The following is a 19,476-nucleotide window of genomic DNA, read 5'->3' on the forward strand; positions in this document are numbered from 1 at the left end:
GCGCTGAGCCTGCTGCAGGAGGGGCGGCGGCTCCCACTCCCGGGAGCCGCAGAGCCCGAGCATGGCGAGGGCGGAGCCAGGGGGTGCACGGGGACCGCCGCCCGCATGCATCTGCTGCAGGAGCCCCCCGGGGGGCACCGGGCCACAGCCCAGGCAGGTACACCCCTCAGCTCCCCCCTCACCGCGCTTGGATTCTGCGGCTCCCGGGAGTGTGAGCCACCGCCGCTGCCCCTCCTGGAGCTCCCCCACTCCCGCTGCCTCAGCACTCTGCGGGGGAGGGGTTGTGCACGTGGCAGACCGGCAGCGTGTTTTGCCTCCACATGGAGCCAGCGTCTGACTGGCATGGGCATGGTAAGGGGAGTCCCGGGGGGCTATCAGGGAGCAGGGGGAGGGTTGGATGGGTCGGGAGTTCTGGGGGTCCTGTCAGGGGGCGGGGAGTGGTTGGAGGGGGCGTGGGAGTCCCAGGGGTCTGTCTGGGGGCGGGGGTGTGGATAAGGTTCGGGGTAGTCAGGAGACAAGGAACAGGGAGCCTTAGGTAGGGGGTGAGGTTCTGGGGGGCAGTTGGGGCAGGGAACAATGGCAGGAGGGGGCAGTCAGGGGACAATGAGCGGGGGGGGGGTTGGGGGTTCTGACAGGGGCAGTCGGGGTGGGAAGTGGGAGGGAATGGATGGGGCGGGGCTCTCCCCTCTTTTTTGATTGTTGAAATATGGTAACCCTAGGCGAGGGGGGAGCTGTGGGGGCGCATGGGGGCTGGCGCCCACATACATCCACTGCAGTCTGCAGGAGCCCCCGGGGGGGCGCCGGGACGCAGCCTGGGCAGGAAGGGCTGGGGGGCGGCTGCTCGGTGCCGCCGCCTTTGCAGGGCTGCTGCCCCCCTGCACCACGCCGGCTACTCCATGGCTGGGGCTCACTGCTGCCGCAAGTGGGACGCTCTGGCTCTCCGGTGCCTCCGGAAGGCGGCTCCTCCCTGCCGAGCTGCTGCAGCAGCCCAAGCCCAGCAAAGCCAGTGAGTGGACTTGGGGCGGGGGCCACCGGGGTGGGATGGGGAGGGCTCATGGGGGGGCTGTGCACCCTCCAGGGGAGTTCAGGGGGCGGGGAGGGGGGAACCTGGTCTGGGGAGCAGCCCCTGGGCACGGCTGGCCCCTGGGGTCTATAAAGGCTCGTTGGGATTTGCCTCTCAATGAACCGATGTGCAGGGGGGGGGGAAGAGGGCGCAAGGTGGAAGTTTCGCCTAGGACGCAAAATATCCTTGCACCGGCCCTGCCCCAGGGGGTGCATGCACCCCAGGTTAAGAACCACTGCACTAAACTTTTAAAATTAACTTAAAATGTAGATCTTATATGAAGCTTCTTAAATATTTTAAAAAACTTGTTTACTTTACATACAACAATAGTTTATAGACTTATAGAGAGAGACCTTCTAAAAACGTTAAAATGTATTACCGGCACGTGAAACTTTAAATTAGAGTGAATAAATGAAGACTCAGCACACCACTTCTGAAAGGTTGCCGACCCCTGATGTAGACAATGAGGGGAAATGTGGATGGTTATAGCCCAAGAGAGTTCTTTTCAGTGACCCCCAAGGTGCTTGTACACCCTTTCACACACAGCATGAAATGAATATATTATTTAAATAAACAGGTCTCTGTTCCAATCTGATAATGGACAAGAATAAAACTTGCACTGGATATTTTTTGTTCTGGCAACTCGGGCATGATTACTTCAAGTTTTGAGCAATGACATGTGGGGCCCTAACTACTAATTATAGAATTAAGTAACTGCATAAGGTGAAACAGAACCTTCATCATTATAATGCTTGCATTTTTCAGTTGGCCAGTCAACTAACTGCTTCGAAGGATATATATTTATGTCCAAACAGCAGTCAGAGGAAAGTTTGTTGCTCATATTCCCTCATAGAATGAAACCATAGCACCTTTGTGCTCTGCTCATCTTTCTAAAAAGAGAGTTTTGGAAATTTAGGGAGTAATATTTTACATCTGTCAACAATATACTTGTTGGTTTTATCGGTCTTTCAGGACCCAATACTGCAAGCTAATACAGTCACACCTCTGCATAGAGCCACACTGAAGTCAGTTCCCACGAGGCCAATGAGAATACTCATATGAGCAAAGTTATGCACCTGCTTACCTGTTTGCATAATTGAGCCCTACAAGGGGATCTGGGAAGGAAAAAGATGCACAGATCTGAGGGGGTGAAAGCAAAAGACAGAAATAAAAGAGGGTAGGGTGAAATGAAAAAAAGCAAGAGAAGTGAAACAAAATGAATTGCTCACTTCTAGATGGGAAATTTATTGGAGTTTATTTAAGATACCAATCTAGTTTACAGTCTAGTTTATTTGGATTGGTAGCTGAAAGAAGACACAATAAAACCTCTCCCCTAAAATTGTGCAATCTTCCTTTACTTGAAAGAAGTCTGGAAAGGGAATAATTTTAAAATGCATGAAATACTAGTAACTTAGCACAGAAGCTAACTGTAAAATAACATTAATAAAAAACTTCGCATTTTTTTATACATATCAAATAGACTAGGGCCCAAATTCAACTTTAATTATGAGCAACAACTCTTCCTAAAAACCATTAACAATTGTGTGCTTGATAACTTAGTCTAAGGATATGTCTACACTACAAAATTAGGTCGATTTTATAGAAGTCAATTTTTAGAAATCGATTGTATACAGTCGACTGCGTATGTCCACACTAAGCGCATTAAGTCGGTGGAGTCTGTCCTCACTACCGTGGCTAGCGTTGACTTACAGAGCGGTGCACGGTGGGTAGCTATCCCACAGTTCCCGCAGTCTCCGCCGCCCATTGGAATTGTGGGTTAAGCTCCCAGTGCCTGATGGGGCAAAAAACATTGTCGCGGGTGGTTTTGGGTACATGTCGTCAGTCGTCCCTCCCTCCATGAAAGCAACGGCAGACAATCATTTCACGCCTTTTTTCCGTGCAGACGCCATATCACGGCAAGCGTGCAGTCCGCTCAGCTCAGCTCACCAACACCGCCGCTGTTGTGTCCTGGGTGCTTCCTGGATGCTGCTGGCAGCAGACGGTGCAATAGGACTACAAACCATTGTCATCGTCATACACCGCTTCCACTGCAACTCTGCTTTCCTGCTCTCATTCAGACGCCACACCACAGCAAGCGTACAGCCAGCTCAGCTCAACTCACCGACACCGCCACTGTTGTGTCCTGGGTGCTGCTGGCAGCAGACAGTGCAGTAGGACTGCAAACCATCATCATACACCGCTTCCGCTGCAACTCTGCTCTGCTGATATTGCCTCGACAGCGAATTTCTCCATGTTGTCTGTCACGGGCTCCCGGGTCCTCAGGAAATGTGCGCGGTGCTAACCGTCATCCTCCACCGCTTCCGCTGCAACTCTGCTCTCCTGGTGCCATGAATCCACCTCGCAGGTCCTCTCGTCGTTCGGTATAAATATCTATTCTCGTGACATCCATCGTCATCCACCAATTCCGCTGCAACGCTGCTTTCCTGCTCTCCTTCAGATGCCATACCACGGCAAGCATGGAGCCCGCTCAGCTCACCGCTGCTGTTGTGAGCATTGTAACCACCTAGCGCAATATGTGCAGAACCAGAAACTGCAAAAGCAGGCAAGGCGGCGATGACAGCGCAATCACGATAGTGATGAGGACATGGACACAGACTTCTCTCAAAGCATGGGACCTGGCAATTTGGACATCATGGTGGTAATGGGGCAGGTTCATGCCGTGGAACGTCGATTCTGGGTCAGGCAAACAAGCACAGACTGGTGGGACCACATAGTGTTGCGGGTCTGGGATGATTCCCAGTGGCTGCGAAACTTTCGCATGCGTAAGGGCACTTTGTGACTTGCTTTCCCCTGCCCTGAAGTGCAAGAATACCAAGATGAGAGCAGCCCTCACAGTTGAGAAGTGAGTGGCGATAGCCCTCTGGAAGCTTGCAATGCCAGACATCTACCGGTCAGTCGGTAATCAATTTGGAGTGGGTAAATCTACTGTGGTGGCTGCTGTGATCCAAGTAGCCAACGCAATCACTGAGCTATTGCTATCAAGGGTAGTGACTCAGGGAAATGTGCAGCTCATAGTGGATGGCTTTGCTGCAGTGGGATTCCCTAACTGTGGTGGGGCGATAGACGGAATGCATATCCCTATCTTGGGACCGGACCACCTTGGCAGCCAGTACATAAACCGCAAGGAGTACTTTTCAATGGTGCTGCAAGCACTGGTGGATCACAAGGGACGTTTCACTGACATCAATGTGGGATGGCCGGGAAAGGTACATGACGCTCGCATCTTCAGGAACTCTGGTCTGTCTGAACAGCTGCAGGAAGGGACTTACTTCCCAGACCAGAAAATAACTGTTGGGGACGTTGAAATGCCTATAGTTATTCTTGGGGACCCAGCCTACCCCTTAATGCCATGGCTCATGAAGCCATACACAGGCAGCCTGGATAGTAGTAAGGAGCTGTTCAACCATAGGCTGAGCAAGTGCAGAATGGTGGTAGAATGTGCATTTGGACGTTTAAAAGCATGCTGGCACAGTTTACTGACTCGGTTAGACCTCAGCTAAACCAATATTCCAATTGTTATTGCCACTTGCTGTGTGCTCCACAATATCTGTGAGAGTCAGGGTGAGACGCTTTATGGCGGGGTGGGAGGTTGAGGCAAATCGCCTGGCCGCTGATTACGCGCAGGGCGATTAGAAGAGTGCAGCAGGGCACGCTGCGCATCAGAGAAGCTTTGAAAACCAGTTTCATGACTGGCCAGGCTACAGTGTGACAGTTCTGTTTGTTTCTCCTTGATGAAAACCCGCCCCCTTGGTTCACTCTACTTCCCTGTAAGCCAACTGCCCTCCCCACTTCGATCACCTCTTGCAGAGACAATAAAGTCATTATTGTTTCAAAATCATGCATTCTTTATTAATTCATCACACAAATAGGGGGATAACTGCCAAGGTAGCCCAGGAGGGGTGGGTGAAGAGGGAAGCACCGGGTGGACGTGGGGGACGAGGGTAGGAGGAAAGGACAAGGCCACACTGCACTTCAAAACTTATTGAATGCCAGCCTTCTGCTGCTTGGGCAGTCCTCTGGGGTGGAGTGGTTGGGTGGCCGGAGCCCCCCCGCGTTCTTGGGCGTCTGGGTGAGGAGGCTATGGAACTTGGGGAGGAGGGCAGGCGGTTACACAGGGGCTGCAGCGACAGTCTGTGCTCCTGCTGCATTTCCTGCAGCTCCACGAGACACAGGAGCATATCGGTTTGATCACCCAGTAGCCTCAGCATTGCATCCTGTCTCCTCTCATCGCGCTGCCGTCACCTCTCTTCTTGCTCCCACCACCTCTCATCTTGCTCGTCCCTCCTGTCCTCACGTTCATTTTCTGATTTCCTGGACTCTGACCTTGTTTGCCTCCATGCATTCTGCTGAGCTCTTTCAGTGAGGGAAGACTGCATGAGCTCAGAGAACATTTCATCACAAGTGCGTTTTTTTCACCTTCTTATCTGCGCTAGCCTCTGGGATGGAGATGTCAGGGGGAGCGTTGAAACATTTGCAGCTGCGGGAGGAAAAAAAGGGGAGAGTAGTAATTAAAAAAAACAAACACATTTTAGAGAACAATGGGTAGACTCTTTCACGGTGAACCAAGCTGTTAACATTACATAGCACATGTGCTTTCGGTACAAGGTCGCATTTTGCCTCTTATATTGAGGGCCTGCTGGTTTGGTGTGAGAGATCACACACGCAGGGCCGGGCAACAGAATTCGGCTTGCAGGCAGCCATGGTAAGCCACAGTCTTTCGGCTTCTTCAACCTTCATAATATGTGGGAATGGTTTCAAACAGCAGCGCCCTCCTTTCCCATACCAAGCACCCGTTGGGTTGGCCATTTAAAAGGAGGGGCTGTACTGGCCACGAATGCATCCCAAGTCTTCAGAGCAAATTAATCATTAAACACGCTTGCTTTTAAATCATGCATTATATTTACAAAGGTACACTCACCAGAGGTGCCTTCTCCGGCTTCATGGTCCGTGGTTGGGAGGGTATTGGCTCCAGGGTGATAAACAGTTCCTGGCTGTCGGAGAGAATGGTTTCTCCGCTTGCATGCTGTGCGCTATCCTCCTCCTCCTCCATCTCCTAATCTTCCTCATCCCCAAAATACTCATCCCTGTTGTGTGAGACTCCCCCCTTGCAGGTGTCCATGGACAGGGGTGGGGTAGTGGTGGGGGCCCCCCCTAGAATTGCATGCAGCTCATCGTAGAAGCGGCATGTCTGGGGCTCTGACCCAGAGCGGCCGTTTGCCTCTTTGGCTTTTTGGTAGGCTTGCCTGAGCTCCTTAATTTTCACGCGGCTGCTGCAGGTCCCTGTTGTAGCCTCTGTCCATCATGCCCTCAGAGATTTTTTCAAATATTTTGGCATTTCATCTTTTGGAACGGAGTTCTGATAGCACGGATTCGTCTCCCCAAACAGCGATCAGATCCAGTACCTCCCATTCGGTCCATGCTGGAGCTCTTTTGCGATTCTGGGACTGCATGGTCAACTGTGCTGATGAGCTCTGCATGGTCACCCGTGCTGATCAGCTCACCATGCTGGCCAAACAGGAAATGAAATTCAAAAGTTCCCGGGGGGTTTTCCTGTCTACCTGGCTAGTGCATCTGAGTTGAGAGTGCTGTCCAGAGCGGTCACAATGGAGCACTCTGGGATAGCTCCCGGAGGCCAATACCGTCAAATTACGTCCACACTACCCCAAATTCGACCCGGCGATGTCGATTTCAGCGCTAATCCCCTTGTCGGGGAGGAGTACAGAAATTGATTTAAAGAGCCCTTTAAAGTCAACAAAAATGGCTTAGTCGTGTGGATGGGTCCAGGGTTAAACTGATCTAACACTGCTAAATTCGACCTACACTCATAGTGTAGACCAGGGCTAAGGAGAATAAGTTGCCTAATACTAATAGAAAAAGGAGGATATTGTGCTTTGTATTTTTAGTTTAATACATCAACTGCCAAAATTCAATGCTTACCTATTCTACATGTAGACAAATCAATTCTTTTAAACTGCCAACTACATCATGACCATCCAATCAATATAAGAGATGCAGAGCATCCACAGGAAAATGATAATGTAGCTGACATGACTTTATCACAGGAAAGAATGGCATTTGCTAGGAAATGCTCCCAAGGAAGTTGTTCATTTGCCTGTTCCATATACACGTATATAGAGATAATTTTTTAGAGGAATTTTTAAATTATTTTATAATCTCAGCAACAATTTATGCAATGCCATATATTGCAATTTATGCAATGATGTATCTTCTGTATTATTCTCCATCCCTATCCTTACATAACCTACCGTTTTGTTTGCCTTTTTTTTTTAAACCACAGCTGTACAATGAGCAGAGGTCTTCCTTGAGCTGTCCACAGTGTTGCCCAGGTCCTTTTCCTGAGTTGGTAAAGCTCATTTAGAACCCAATAAGGTGTATGAGTAGTTCAAATTTTTCCTTCCCATGCACACTACTTTACATTATCAACATTGAGTTTCATTTGCCATGCCATCATGTTGCCCATTCACCTAGCTTGGTTAGGTCTTTCTGAAGTTCCTTACAATCCTCTGTAGACTTGGATAACCTACATAATTTTGTGTCATCTGCACATTTTACCATCTCACTGCTCGGTCCTTTTTCCCCGATCACTGATAAATATATTAAGCTACACTGGTCCTAGATTAGAATCATGTGGCACTGCACCACTACTTTCTGCCATGATGGCAATGGACCATTTATTTGTTTTCTGTTTCCTAGCCAATTTTTGATCCCTGACAATATTTTGCTTCTGACCCTATGACTACTGTGTTTCTTTTAGTAATCTGATATGGAGGAACTTGGTCAAAGATCAGACCATTTGAGAGTCTAAATAAATAATGTCATCCATTTTTGGGGTATCAACTAGTTACTGACAAGTTCAAAGCATTCTAAAGTTTAGTGAGGCATGATATTCCTTTGCAGCAACCATTCAGATTAGATCCTAAATACTACTTAATTACAGTTTTTGTTTGTGGAGTTTTTTCTATAAACTCTCTCTCTCTCTTCCCCCCTTCCACCCCACCCCCCCCAAAGACAACTTAAATCATCATCTATCCCAGACTCTGGGTATCCTGAAATCAATTAAAAGCACAATGTAAAAAACAACAAAAAAACAACCACCACCCCAAAAATAAAACAAAACCAAACAAGCAGCAGTGCTTTTCTTCTCCCCATCTCCTACAAAACATTCATCAGTCAGCAGACCTATTAAAACTCCAATCCTACTGAAACCTGTCACAGGGAGAGAGTCTCTCGAGTAGGTCCCAGATCATTTAAGGCTTTATTATGTCATAAACAATGCCTTTTACACACTGCTGAGAAGTCAATTGGCACCCAGTGGAGATCTCAGGGGCAAAAGTGCAATATCCTCATCACAAAATACTGTGACAGGTTTCAGAATGGTAGCCATGTTAGTCCTACTGTATTTTCCACTCCATGCATCTGAAGTGGGTTTTAGCCCACGAAAGCTTATGCCCAAATAAATTTGTTAGTCTCTAAGGTGCCACAAGTACTCCTCGTTGTTTTTACAAGATACTGTGTGTGTCCAGCAAGCTGCTGTTTTATGTAAAAAACTTCAGCTTCTGGTTCAGTTTAAGGTTTAACCACCCCACATATAGCATGAAACAGTCAGGTCTATAGGCACCCTTTAATTGTAAACAATGGAACAACTATTATGGATTTTATATCTTGTTTTGAGACAGCATTAACCATGATCCACATTGTTTCATTACTAAGCTTATTCTGTAGTTAATTCTGTTTTTGGAAATTAAGGATAGCAAAAATAATGACTGAGGCCTGGTTTACACTACGGGGCTGGGTCGAATTTAGCCACATTAGGTCGATTTAAAAATGAATGCATCCACACAACCAACCCCATTCCGTCGACCTAAAGGGCTCTTAAAATCGACTTCTGTACTCCTCCCCAACGAAGGGAGAAGCGCTAAAATCGACCTTGCTAGGTCGAATTTGGGGTAGTGCGGACACAAATCGACGGTATTGGCCTCCAGGAGCTATTGTGACTGCTCTGGACAGCACTTTGAACTCCGATGCACTAGCCAGGTACACAGGAAAAGCCCCGGGAAGTTTGAATTTCATTTCCTGCTTGGTCAGCGTGGCGAACTCAGCAGCACAGGTGACCACGCAGTCCCCCCAGAATCGTAGACCGTAGAATGTTTCTACGCTCCCCCTATCATCTCTGTCCCTGAGGTTATCACAGATTAGAAGGCAAAAAAAACGCACTCGCGATGACATGTTTTCCAGGCTTATGCAGTCCTCCTGCACTGATAGGGCACAGCTTAATGCATGGAGGCATTCAGCGGCAGAAGCCAGGAAAGAATTAAGTGAGCGCGAAGAGCAGAGGCAGGACGCGATGCTGAGGCTAATGGGGGAGCAAACGGACATGATGAAGCGACTGTTGAGGGAGCAAGCAGACATGATGAAGCGTCCGTTGGAGCTGCAGGAAAGCCAACAAGAGCACAGACCCACACTGCAACCACTGTATAATCACCTCCCTTCCTCCCCATGTTCCATAGCCTCCTCACCCAGATGCCCAAGAACACGGGGGGGGAGGAGGGAGGAAGGGAAGGCTCCGGGCACCCAGCCACTCCACTCCAGAGGATGGCCCATGCAACAGAAAGCTGTCATTCAAACAGTTTGATTTTTAGTGTGGCTACAATAAGCAATGTGGCCTTGTCCTTTCCACACCCCACCCAGGCTACCTGATCCGTTATTTCTTTTTTTTTTTTTAAATGAATAAAGAATGCATGGTTTCAAAATAATAGTCACTTTATTTCGAAGGGGGGAGAGTGGTTGGCTTACAGGGAATTAAAATCAACAAAGGGGGCGGGTTAGCATCAAGGAGAAACACACACAACTGTCACACCGAAGCCTGGCCAGTCATGAAACTGGTTTTCAAAGGCTCTCTGATGCGCAGCGCGCCTTGCTGTGCTCTTCTAATCGCCCTGGTGTCTGGCTGCTCAAAATCGGACACCAGCCGATTTGCCTCAACCTCCCACCCCGCCATAAATGTCTCCCCCTTACTCTCACAGATATTATGGAGCACACAGCAAGCAGCAATAACAATGGGAATGTTGCTTGCGCTGAGGTCTGACCAACAGTGCCAGCGAGCTTTTAAACATCCAAAGGCACATTCTACCACCATTCTGCACTTGCTCAGCCTATAGTTGAACTGCTCCTTACTACTGTCCAGGCTTCATGAGCCATGAGAGCAAGGGGTAGGTGCAACTGCGCGGTGCTGCCAGCTGGGAGAGCAGCCTGAGGCAGAAGCCTCCAGCTCACATGATATTCCAGGCAGGACTGAATCTCCATGAGATGAAACTTAAAGAAGAGAATGACCTGGAGTCTCTAGCTCCCATTTGGTGCTCTAAGAGGAGGATAGCCATGTCTGTCTAGGCGCCCCGATGGACCTCACTGAGGAGGATTCCAAGGAGTCCTCCCAGAGCAGCAGTACCACATCTGCCAGCAGCACCCAGGAGGACCAGAACAGAACCCAGAACCCCCGGCCAAACTACATGTCCGACGAGGACGGGTACCAGTCCTACTGCACCGTCTGCTGCGAAGGCACCCAGGAGGACCAGAACGGATCCCCCGAGTTCGTCGCTGGGGAGCAGGAGAGCAAAGTTGCAGGGGAAGTGGTGGAGCCGTACACCATGTCCTGGAGGTTGCTAGGAGCCGGACAGGGAAGACGTTCCCAGAACCCCCGGCCAAGCTATACATCCGACGAGGGTGGGTACCAGTCCTACTGCACCGTCTGCTGCGAAGGCAAGGAGCTGCTGCTGTGTAGCAATGCCAGCTGCTGCAGGTGCTTCTGTGTCGAATGCTTGGAGGTCCTGGTAGGGCAAGGTACCTCGGCCAAGGCAAAAGAGCAAGACCCGTGGAGCTGTTACACGTGTCAACCACAGAAGTACTATGTGGTGTTACAGCGTCGACCAGACTGGAATGTACGGCTGCAAGACTTCTTCACCAGCAACAAAGGAAAGGAATATGATGCACCTATAATCTAAAAAGGCCCGCACATTTCCCAGAGTCACTACCCTTGATAACCGAATGTCAATGATTGCATTGGCTACTTGGATCACAGCAGCCCCCACAGCAGACTTGCCCACAATAGCAGCGGTAACGGTGAGCTGAGCGGGCTCCATGCTTGCCGTAGTATGGCATCTGCACGGGTAACGCAGGAAAAAAGGCGCGAAACGATTGTCTGCCGTTGCTTTCATGGAGGGAGGGGCGACTGATGACAAGTACCCAAAACCACCCATGACAATGTTTTTGCCCCATCAGGCATTGGGAGCTTAACCCAGAATTCCAATGGGTGGCGAAGACTGCAGGAACTGTGGGATAGCTACCCACAGTGCACCGCTCCGTAAGTGGATGATAGCCACGGTAGTGAGGATGCACTCCGCCAACTTAATGCGCTTAGTGGGGACATATGCAATCGACTATAAAATCGATTTCTAAAAATTGACTTCTATAAAATCGACCTAATTTCGTAGTGTAGACATACCCTGAGAGTGACTGACTGAGGAGGGAAAATTTAAGTTTGATAGACAACAACTAGCCACGGATGGATGTTAAAGGGGGAGGTGAGGGAGCACCAGATTCCAGGGAAAGCACCACTTGGGGAGGAAAAACATGCATTTTGAGCTTCCCACTTGATAGGAGAGCACTTCAATTTCCCTGGACACTCAATAATAGACAAAGTCACCATTCTTAAACAAAAAAAACTTCAAAAACAGACTTCAACGAGAAACTGCAGAACTGGAATTAATTTGCAAATTTGACACCATCAAAGTAGGCTGAATAAAGACTAGGAGTGGCAAGGTCACTACAAAAAATAATTTTCCCTTTGTTGATACTCACACCTTCTTGTCAACTGTAGGGAATGGGCCACATCCAGCATGATTGAATTGGCCTCAGTAGCACTACAAAAAGTAATTTTCCCTCTGTTGATATTCACCCCTTTTTGTCAACTGTTGGGAATGGGTCAATTCCACCCTAATTGAATTGGCCTCATTAGCACTGACCCCCCACTTGGTAAGGCAACTTCCATCTTTTCATGTGCTGTATATTTATACCTGCTTACTGTATTTTACACTCCATCTGATGAAGTGGGTGACAGCCCAAGAAAGCTTATGCCCAAATACATTTGTTAGTCTCTAAGGTGCCACAAGGACTCCTTGTTGTTTTTACTGATACAGACTAACATGGCTACCTCTCTGAAACCTGTCATTTTTCCTCAGATAGCATAAAAAGTACTTCAGGTATCATGTAGCAATGCTCAGTGTGATAATACTACCTTTTAATTAACACTGAAATCTAGCTAGTGTTATGGATCTGAATGCTTAATTTTTGCCAAGTCTGAGCCCTGGCACATCTAGGCTTGGTAGTTCATGTGGAACCTCTGGGCTTGCCACATCAGTTAATAATAAAAATGTTATGAAAGTAAAAAATTTGCTTGAGCCCTGGCACCTCTTTCATTACAAATTAAGCACTGGTCACCCTCAACTGAACTGAACCGCACTCACTAAGGGCTTGTCTGCACTGGCACTTTACAGTGCTGCAACTTTCTCGAAAAAACACACCCCTGAGCGCTGCAAGTTTCAGTGCTGTAAAGTGCCAGTGTAGACAGTGCACCAGTGCTGGGAGCCGTGCTCCCAGCGCTGCTAGCTATTCCCCTCTTGGAGGTGGGTTTTTTATAGCGCTGGGAGAGCTCGGATAATCAGGCCTAAGGGCTTAGATCTGCTGTGGGACAGTGTTTCTGTGGAAGAGACAGCCCGGCGTCCACTAGCAGCGAGGTCCCCCCACTGAGAGCTGAAATCACAGAGCTGGTGGAACCTCAAGACTGACTCGCAGAAGTCACAGTGGCAGGTGACGGCACATGGCCATTGGCAATGGAGAGGTGGAGTGAATGGTGGCATAATGAACAGTGGCCAGAGCAAGCGGTGAGTGGCTGGAGGAAAGAGTAAGGCCTTGGCTACACTTGCGAGTTACAGCGCTGTAAAGGCTCCCCCAGCGCTGTAACTCACTCCCCGTCCACACTGGCAAGGCATTTGCAGCGCTGTATCTCCGTGGTTGCAGCGCTGCATGTACTCCACCTCTCCGAGAGAAATAGTGAGTGCAGCGCTGCCGCTGCAGCGCCAGTGTGGCCGCCCAATGCGCTGTGAATGGCCTCCAGAATTATTCGGCAGTATCCCACAATGCCTGTTCTAGCCACTCTGGTCATGAGTTCAAACTCTACTGCCCTGGCCTCAGGTAACCAACCATGTGACCGACCCTTTACATTCCCCGGGAATTTTAAAAATTCCCTTCCTGTTTGCTCAGCCCGGCGTGGTGTGGAGTGCTATCAGCAAATCTTTCCAGGTGACCATGCCTCCACGCGCCAAGCGAGCCCCAGCATGGAGCAATGGCGAGTTGCTGGACCTCATCAGTGTTTGGGGGAGGAAGCTGTACAGTCCCAGCTGCGCTCCAGCCGTAGGAATTACGATACCTTTGGGAAGGTATCAAAGGACATGATAGAAAGGGGCCATGACCGGGACGCCCTGCAGTGCAGGATTAAAGTGAAGGAGCTGCGGAGTGCCTACCGCAAAGCCCGCGACGCAAACGGCCGCTCGGGTGCTCCCCCCACGACCTGCCGATTCTACAAAGAGCTAGATGCGATACTTGGGGTTAACCCCACCTCCACTCCGAGCACCACCATGGACACTTCAGAGCCGGTGTAGGGGGGGAGGAGGAGGAAAACGGGAGTGATGGTGGTGGGCCAGATGGAGACACCCCGGAATCCCTGGAGCCATGCAGCCAGGAGCTCTTCTCGAGCCAGGAGGAAGGTAGCCAGTCGCAGCGGCCGGTACTTGGTGGAGGACAAACAGAAGAGCAGGTTCCCGGTAAGCGGTTTTTTTTTTCGGGAAGGAATTTTTTCGGTGCGGGCTCTTTGGGAGAGGACGGTTAGGCATGCATGCCTAGATGCGGAATAGTGCATTGATGTGGTTTATCACATCGCAGTAATCGGCCTCGGTAATCTCCTCGAATGTCTCATCCAGAACGTGTGCAATGCGCTTGCGCAGGTTTATCGGGAGAGCCACCGTGATCCTTGTCCCAGCCAGGCTAACGTGCCCGCGCCACTGTGCCGTGAGGGGCGGGGGAACCATTGCTGCACACAGGCAAGCTGCATATGGGCCAGGGCGGAAGCCGCATTGCAGTAGAAGACCCTCCCTTGCTTCCCAGGTCACCCTCAGCAGCGAGATATCGTCCAGGACGAACTCCTGTGGAAAATGTTGGGACAGTGTTCAGTGTAGGTGCCCCCTGAAGCTGTTGGCTCTCCCCAAGGCACAGAAACCCAGAGGACAGTGCAGCCCTGAAACAATCAGTCCCCCTTACTCACTACTTTGAGGCTCCCGTGGGATATGTGTGCTCTGTTTCGGACGGGAAAATTATGCTATTGTGTAGACCCTGTGTGTTTTCTACTCCTTAAGTGCGGGGGGAATCATTACTCTGTCTGGTATAAACAATGCTGCCTCTGTTAAATGTTGCGTTTTGCCTATACAGATGCATCAACCTTGAGACCTCAGCCGTCCCTCTTATCGCCTGCTCAGAGACTGCAAAGACTCAAGAAGAGACCGCGAAAAAGCAAAGAAGACATGCTGCAAGAAGTGATGCGGCAATCTATTAAAGAGAATGAGAAAGCACAGGACTGGAGGGAGAGAGAAAGCAGGATCTGCCAGGAAAACGCAGCGCACCGGCGGCAAAGCACCGCGCACCGGCAGCAAAGCACTGATAGGCTCATAAGCATCCTGGAGCGCCAAGCAGACGCTATCCAGGAGCTGGTAGCCATGCAGAAAGAGGAGCAGTACCACAAACGCCACCCCCCCCCAGCCCTTGTCCCAAAACTCTTTCCGTTGTGCCCCACTGTCACCTCCAACCCACTTTCCCCAACTTCCGTGTTCTTCACGCCACCCGCTGCCTCCAACACCAGTATCTTCACCACCCAGCCCTGAAAACCACGACCCTTACCCTCTGCCCTCAACCCCCATCACCATGCAGTATAGCTGTCCTGAAGTGCAGCACTCACTGCACAGCACACCAGACAGGACATACGCGAATCTGTGATTGTACTGTTCCCCACTCCACCCCCTTGTTTCTTTTCAATAAATGGATTCTTTGGCTTTGAAAACATTCTTTATTATTGCATAAAGTAAAAGACTCCTTAGCCCAGGAAATAAACAGGCACTGCAAGTCTGCTTGTCTGCTAAGCAGACACTGATTCCTAAAGATTGGAACTACTGCACTTCCCTCCCGTGCAGGGCACCAGATATCACTGCTGGTTTTCAGCCTCAAATTGCTCCCTCAAGGCATCCCTAATCCTTGCAGCCCCGCGCTGGGCCCCTGTAATAGCCCTGCTCTCTGGCTGTACAAATTCAGCCTCCAGGTGTTGAACCTCGGAGCTCCATGCCTGAGTGAAGCTTTCACCCTTCCCTTCACAAATATTATAACAGCATGCGGATATAACCGCGGGGATGCTGTTTTCGGCCAAGTCCAGCTTCCCATACAGAGATCGCCAGCGGCCCTTTAAACGGCCAAAGGCACACTCCACAGTCATTCGGCACCGACTCAGCCTGTAGTTGAACCGTTCCTTGCTGCTGTCAAGGCTCCCTGTATAGGGTTTCATGAGCCACGGCACTAACGGGTAAGCGGGATCTCCAAGGATCACAATGGGCATTTCAACTTCCCCTACCGTGATCTTCCGCTCTGGGAAAAAAGTCCCGGCCTGCATCTTTGGGGGGGAGGGATAGCTCAGTGGTTTGAGCATTGGCCTGCTAAGCCCAGGGTTGTGAGTTCAATCCTTGAGGGGGCCACTTAGGGATCTGGGGCAAAATCAGTACTTGGTCCTGCTAGTGAAGGCAGGGGGCTGGACTTGATGACCTTTCAAGGTCCCTTCCAGTTCTAGGAGACAGGATATCTCCATTAATTTAAAAAAAAAAATTTAATTTATTTAAAATTTATCTTCCTGAACAGCCAAGTGTTCCGAAAGATGCGTGCGTCATGCACCTTTCCAGGTCAGCCTGTGTTAATGTCAATGAAACGCCCATGGTGATCCACAAGCGCCTGGAGAACCATAGAGAAATACCCCTTCCGATTAACGTACTCGGATCCTAGGTGGGGTGGTGCCAGAATAGGAATGTGCGTCCCATCTATCGCCCCTCCACAGTTAGGGAACCCCATTTGTGCAAAGCCATCCACTATTTCCTGCACATTACCCAGAGTCACGGTTCTTCTGAGTAGGATGCGATTAATGGCCTTGCAAACTTGCATCAACACGATTCCAATGGTCGACTTTCCCACTCCAAACTGGTTTGCGACCGACCGGTAGCTGTCTGGAGTTGCCAGCTTCCAGATTGCAATAGCCACCCGCTTCTCCACTGGCAGGGCAGCTCTCAATCTCGTGTCCTTGCGCCACAGGGTGGGGCAAGCTCCTCACACAGTCCCATGAAAGTGGCTTTTCTCATCCAAAAGTTCTGCAGCCACTGCTCGTCATCCCAGACTTCCATGACGATGTGATCCCACCACTCGGTGCTTGTTTCCCGAGCCCAAAAGCGGTGTTCGACGGTGCTGAGCATGTCCGTGAATGCCACAAGCAATTTCGTGTCGTACGCGTTACGCGGCTCGATAGCATCGTCGGACTCCTCACCCTCACTCTCACTGTCACTTTGGATCTTAAGGAATAGTTCGACAGCCAAACGTGACGTGCTGGCGAGACTTGTCAGCATACGCCTCAGCAGTTCGGACTCCCTTTCCCGCAGACAGATCGCGCTGCACAGAAACCGTTGAAAGATGGCACCAAAGGTGGACAGAAACAAAGGGATTTCTGGGATGCGAAGCGATGCATCACGGGGCATTGGGACAGGACCCAGAATCCCCCGCACCCACTCCCCCTCCCACGGCGCCAGAATGGGAAAAGGTGCTCTGTGGGATAGCTGCCCATAATGCACTGCTCCCAATAGCGCTGCAATTGCCGCAAATGTGGCCACGACAGTGCGCTGGGCAGCTGTCAGTGTGGACAGACTGCAGCGCTTTCCCTACTCAGCTGCACGAAGTCAGGTTTAACTCACAGCGCTGTACATCTGCAAGTGTAGCCAAGGCCTAAGGTGCCTTCTCCCTCCCACAGTGTGGGAAGTGAACTCATGCAAAAGCACCTCTGAACTTTGGGTCTCCATTGACAAAGGACAACAACTATGAATGGGGGAGAGGGAGAAGAGAGTGGTACTGTTAAAGGAACATTTGGTTGTTGGATAATGTTTTAGTGACTTTGCTCCAGAATGCTAGATTGCGACTGGGAAATGTATATAAATATACGTTTCCTAGAAGGCCAAGATTTTTAAAATGCATTATTTGCCAAGGTTGTTATCTCACATTATTGCAATCTCGAGAGGTTGTTATCTGAGGGTATGTCTACACTACGAAATTAGGTTGAATTAATAGAAGCCGGTTTTATAGAAATCGGTTGTATACAGCCGATTGTGTGTGTCCCCACATAAAATGCTCTAAGTGCTCTAGTCGGCGGACCGCATCCACAGTACCGAGGCTAGCGTCGACTTCCGGAGCATTGCACTATGGGTAGCTATTCCAGAGTTCCCGCAGTCTCCGCCGCCCATTGGAATTCTGGGTTGAGATCCCAATGCCCGAATGATGCAAAACAGTGTCGCGGGGGGTTCTGGGTACATGTCGTCAGGCCCCTCCCCCTCAGTCAGAGCAACGGCAGACAATAGATTCGCGCCTTTTTACCTGGGTTACCTGTGCAGACAACATACCATGGCAAGCATGGAGCCCGCTCAGCTCAGCTCACCGTCACCATATGTCATCTGGGTGCCGGCAGACGTGGGACTGCATTGCTACACAGCAGCAGCAGCTAACTGCCTTTTGGCGGTAGACGGTGCAGCATGACTGGTAGCCTTCATCGGCGATCTGGGTGCTGGCAGCCGTGGGGCTGGCAGCCGTAGGGCTGCATTGCACCAGCCCTTGCCTTTTGCCTTTTGGCAGTAGATGGTTTATTACAACTGGTAACCGTCATCGTCGTAGAGCAGTGGCTGGAACTCCGTATGTCCCCCAGTCCCCTATCCCCCCAGTCATATTCTGCTGCCTTCACAATGACGATGATGGCTATCAGTCGTAGTATGCCATTTTCTGCCAAGCGCCCATCGCACATTAGCAGAGTCTTCCCTGAGCAGCAGATCGTGCAATAGGCCATCGTCATCATACAGGAAAAAAGTGGCTATAACTGCCAAGCACCCAGTATTTGCTGCCAAGCACCCAGAAGATGCCGAGGGCTATCAGTCATGCTGCACCGTCGTCTTCAGATGTAAAAAATAGATTTGTTCTGTATTCATTTGCTTCCCCCTCCCTCCGTCAAATCAACGGCCTGCTAAACCCAGGCTTTTGAGTTCAATCTTTGGGGGGGGGCCATTCTGTGTGACAGTTGTTTGTGTTTCTCCCTGATGCACAGCCACCTTTGTTGATTTTAATTCCCTGTACCTGTACGCCATGTCGTCACTCGCCCCTCCCTCCCTCCCTCCCTCCTTCCCCTGGTCTGTCAGATACTAGTTTTGCGCCTTTTTTCAGACCAGATGCCATAGCTAGCACTGGGATCATGGAGCCCGCTCAGATCACCGCGGCAATTATGAGCACCATGAACACCACGCGCATTGTCCTGGAGTATATGCAGAGCCAGGACATGCCAAAGCAAAACCAGGACCAGCCGAGGAGGCGATTGCAGCGCGGCCACGAGAGTGATGAGGAAATTGACATGGACATAGACCTCTCACAAGGCACACGCCACAGCAATGTGGAAATCATGGTGTTCCTGGGGCAGGTTCATGCCGTGGAACGCCGATTCTGGGCCCGGGAAACAAGCACAGACTGGTGGGACCGCATCGTGCTGCAGGTGTGGGACGATTCCCAGTGGCTGCGAAACTTTTGCATGCGTAAGGGCACTTTCATGGAACTTTGTGACTTGCTTTCCCCTGCCCTGAAGCGCCAGAATACCAGGATGAGAGCAGCCCTCACAGTTGAGAAGCGAGTGGCGATAGCCCTGTGGAAGCTTGCAACACCAGACAGCTACCGGTCAGTCGGGAATCAATTTGGAGTGGGCAAATCTACTGTGGGGGCTGCTGTGATCCAAGTTGCCAGGGCAATGAAAGACCTGGTGATATCAAGGGTAGTGACTCTGGGAAACGTGCAGGCCATAGTGGATGGCTTTGCTGCAATGGGATTCCCAAACTGTGGTGGGGCGATAGACGGAACCCATATCCCTATCTTGTCACCGGAGCACCAAGCCACCGAGTACATAAACCGCAAGGGGTACTTTTCAATGCTGCTGCAAGCCCTGG

General features: G+C 50.4%; 1 protein-coding gene across 2 annotated transcripts in view; it reads right to left on the reverse strand.

Moving 5' to 3' along the window:
* The window catches only part of ADK (adenosine kinase), a 568,039-nt gene that overhangs the window by 538,735 nt on the left and 9,828 nt on the right, over positions 1 to 19,476 (reverse strand). The window lies entirely within an intron of this gene.

This window comes from Emys orbicularis, chromosome 7 (genome assembly GCF_028017835.1).
Source record: "Emys orbicularis isolate rEmyOrb1 chromosome 7, rEmyOrb1.hap1, whole genome shotgun sequence".
Taxonomy (NCBI): Eukaryota; Metazoa; Chordata; order Testudines; family Emydidae; genus Emys; species Emys orbicularis.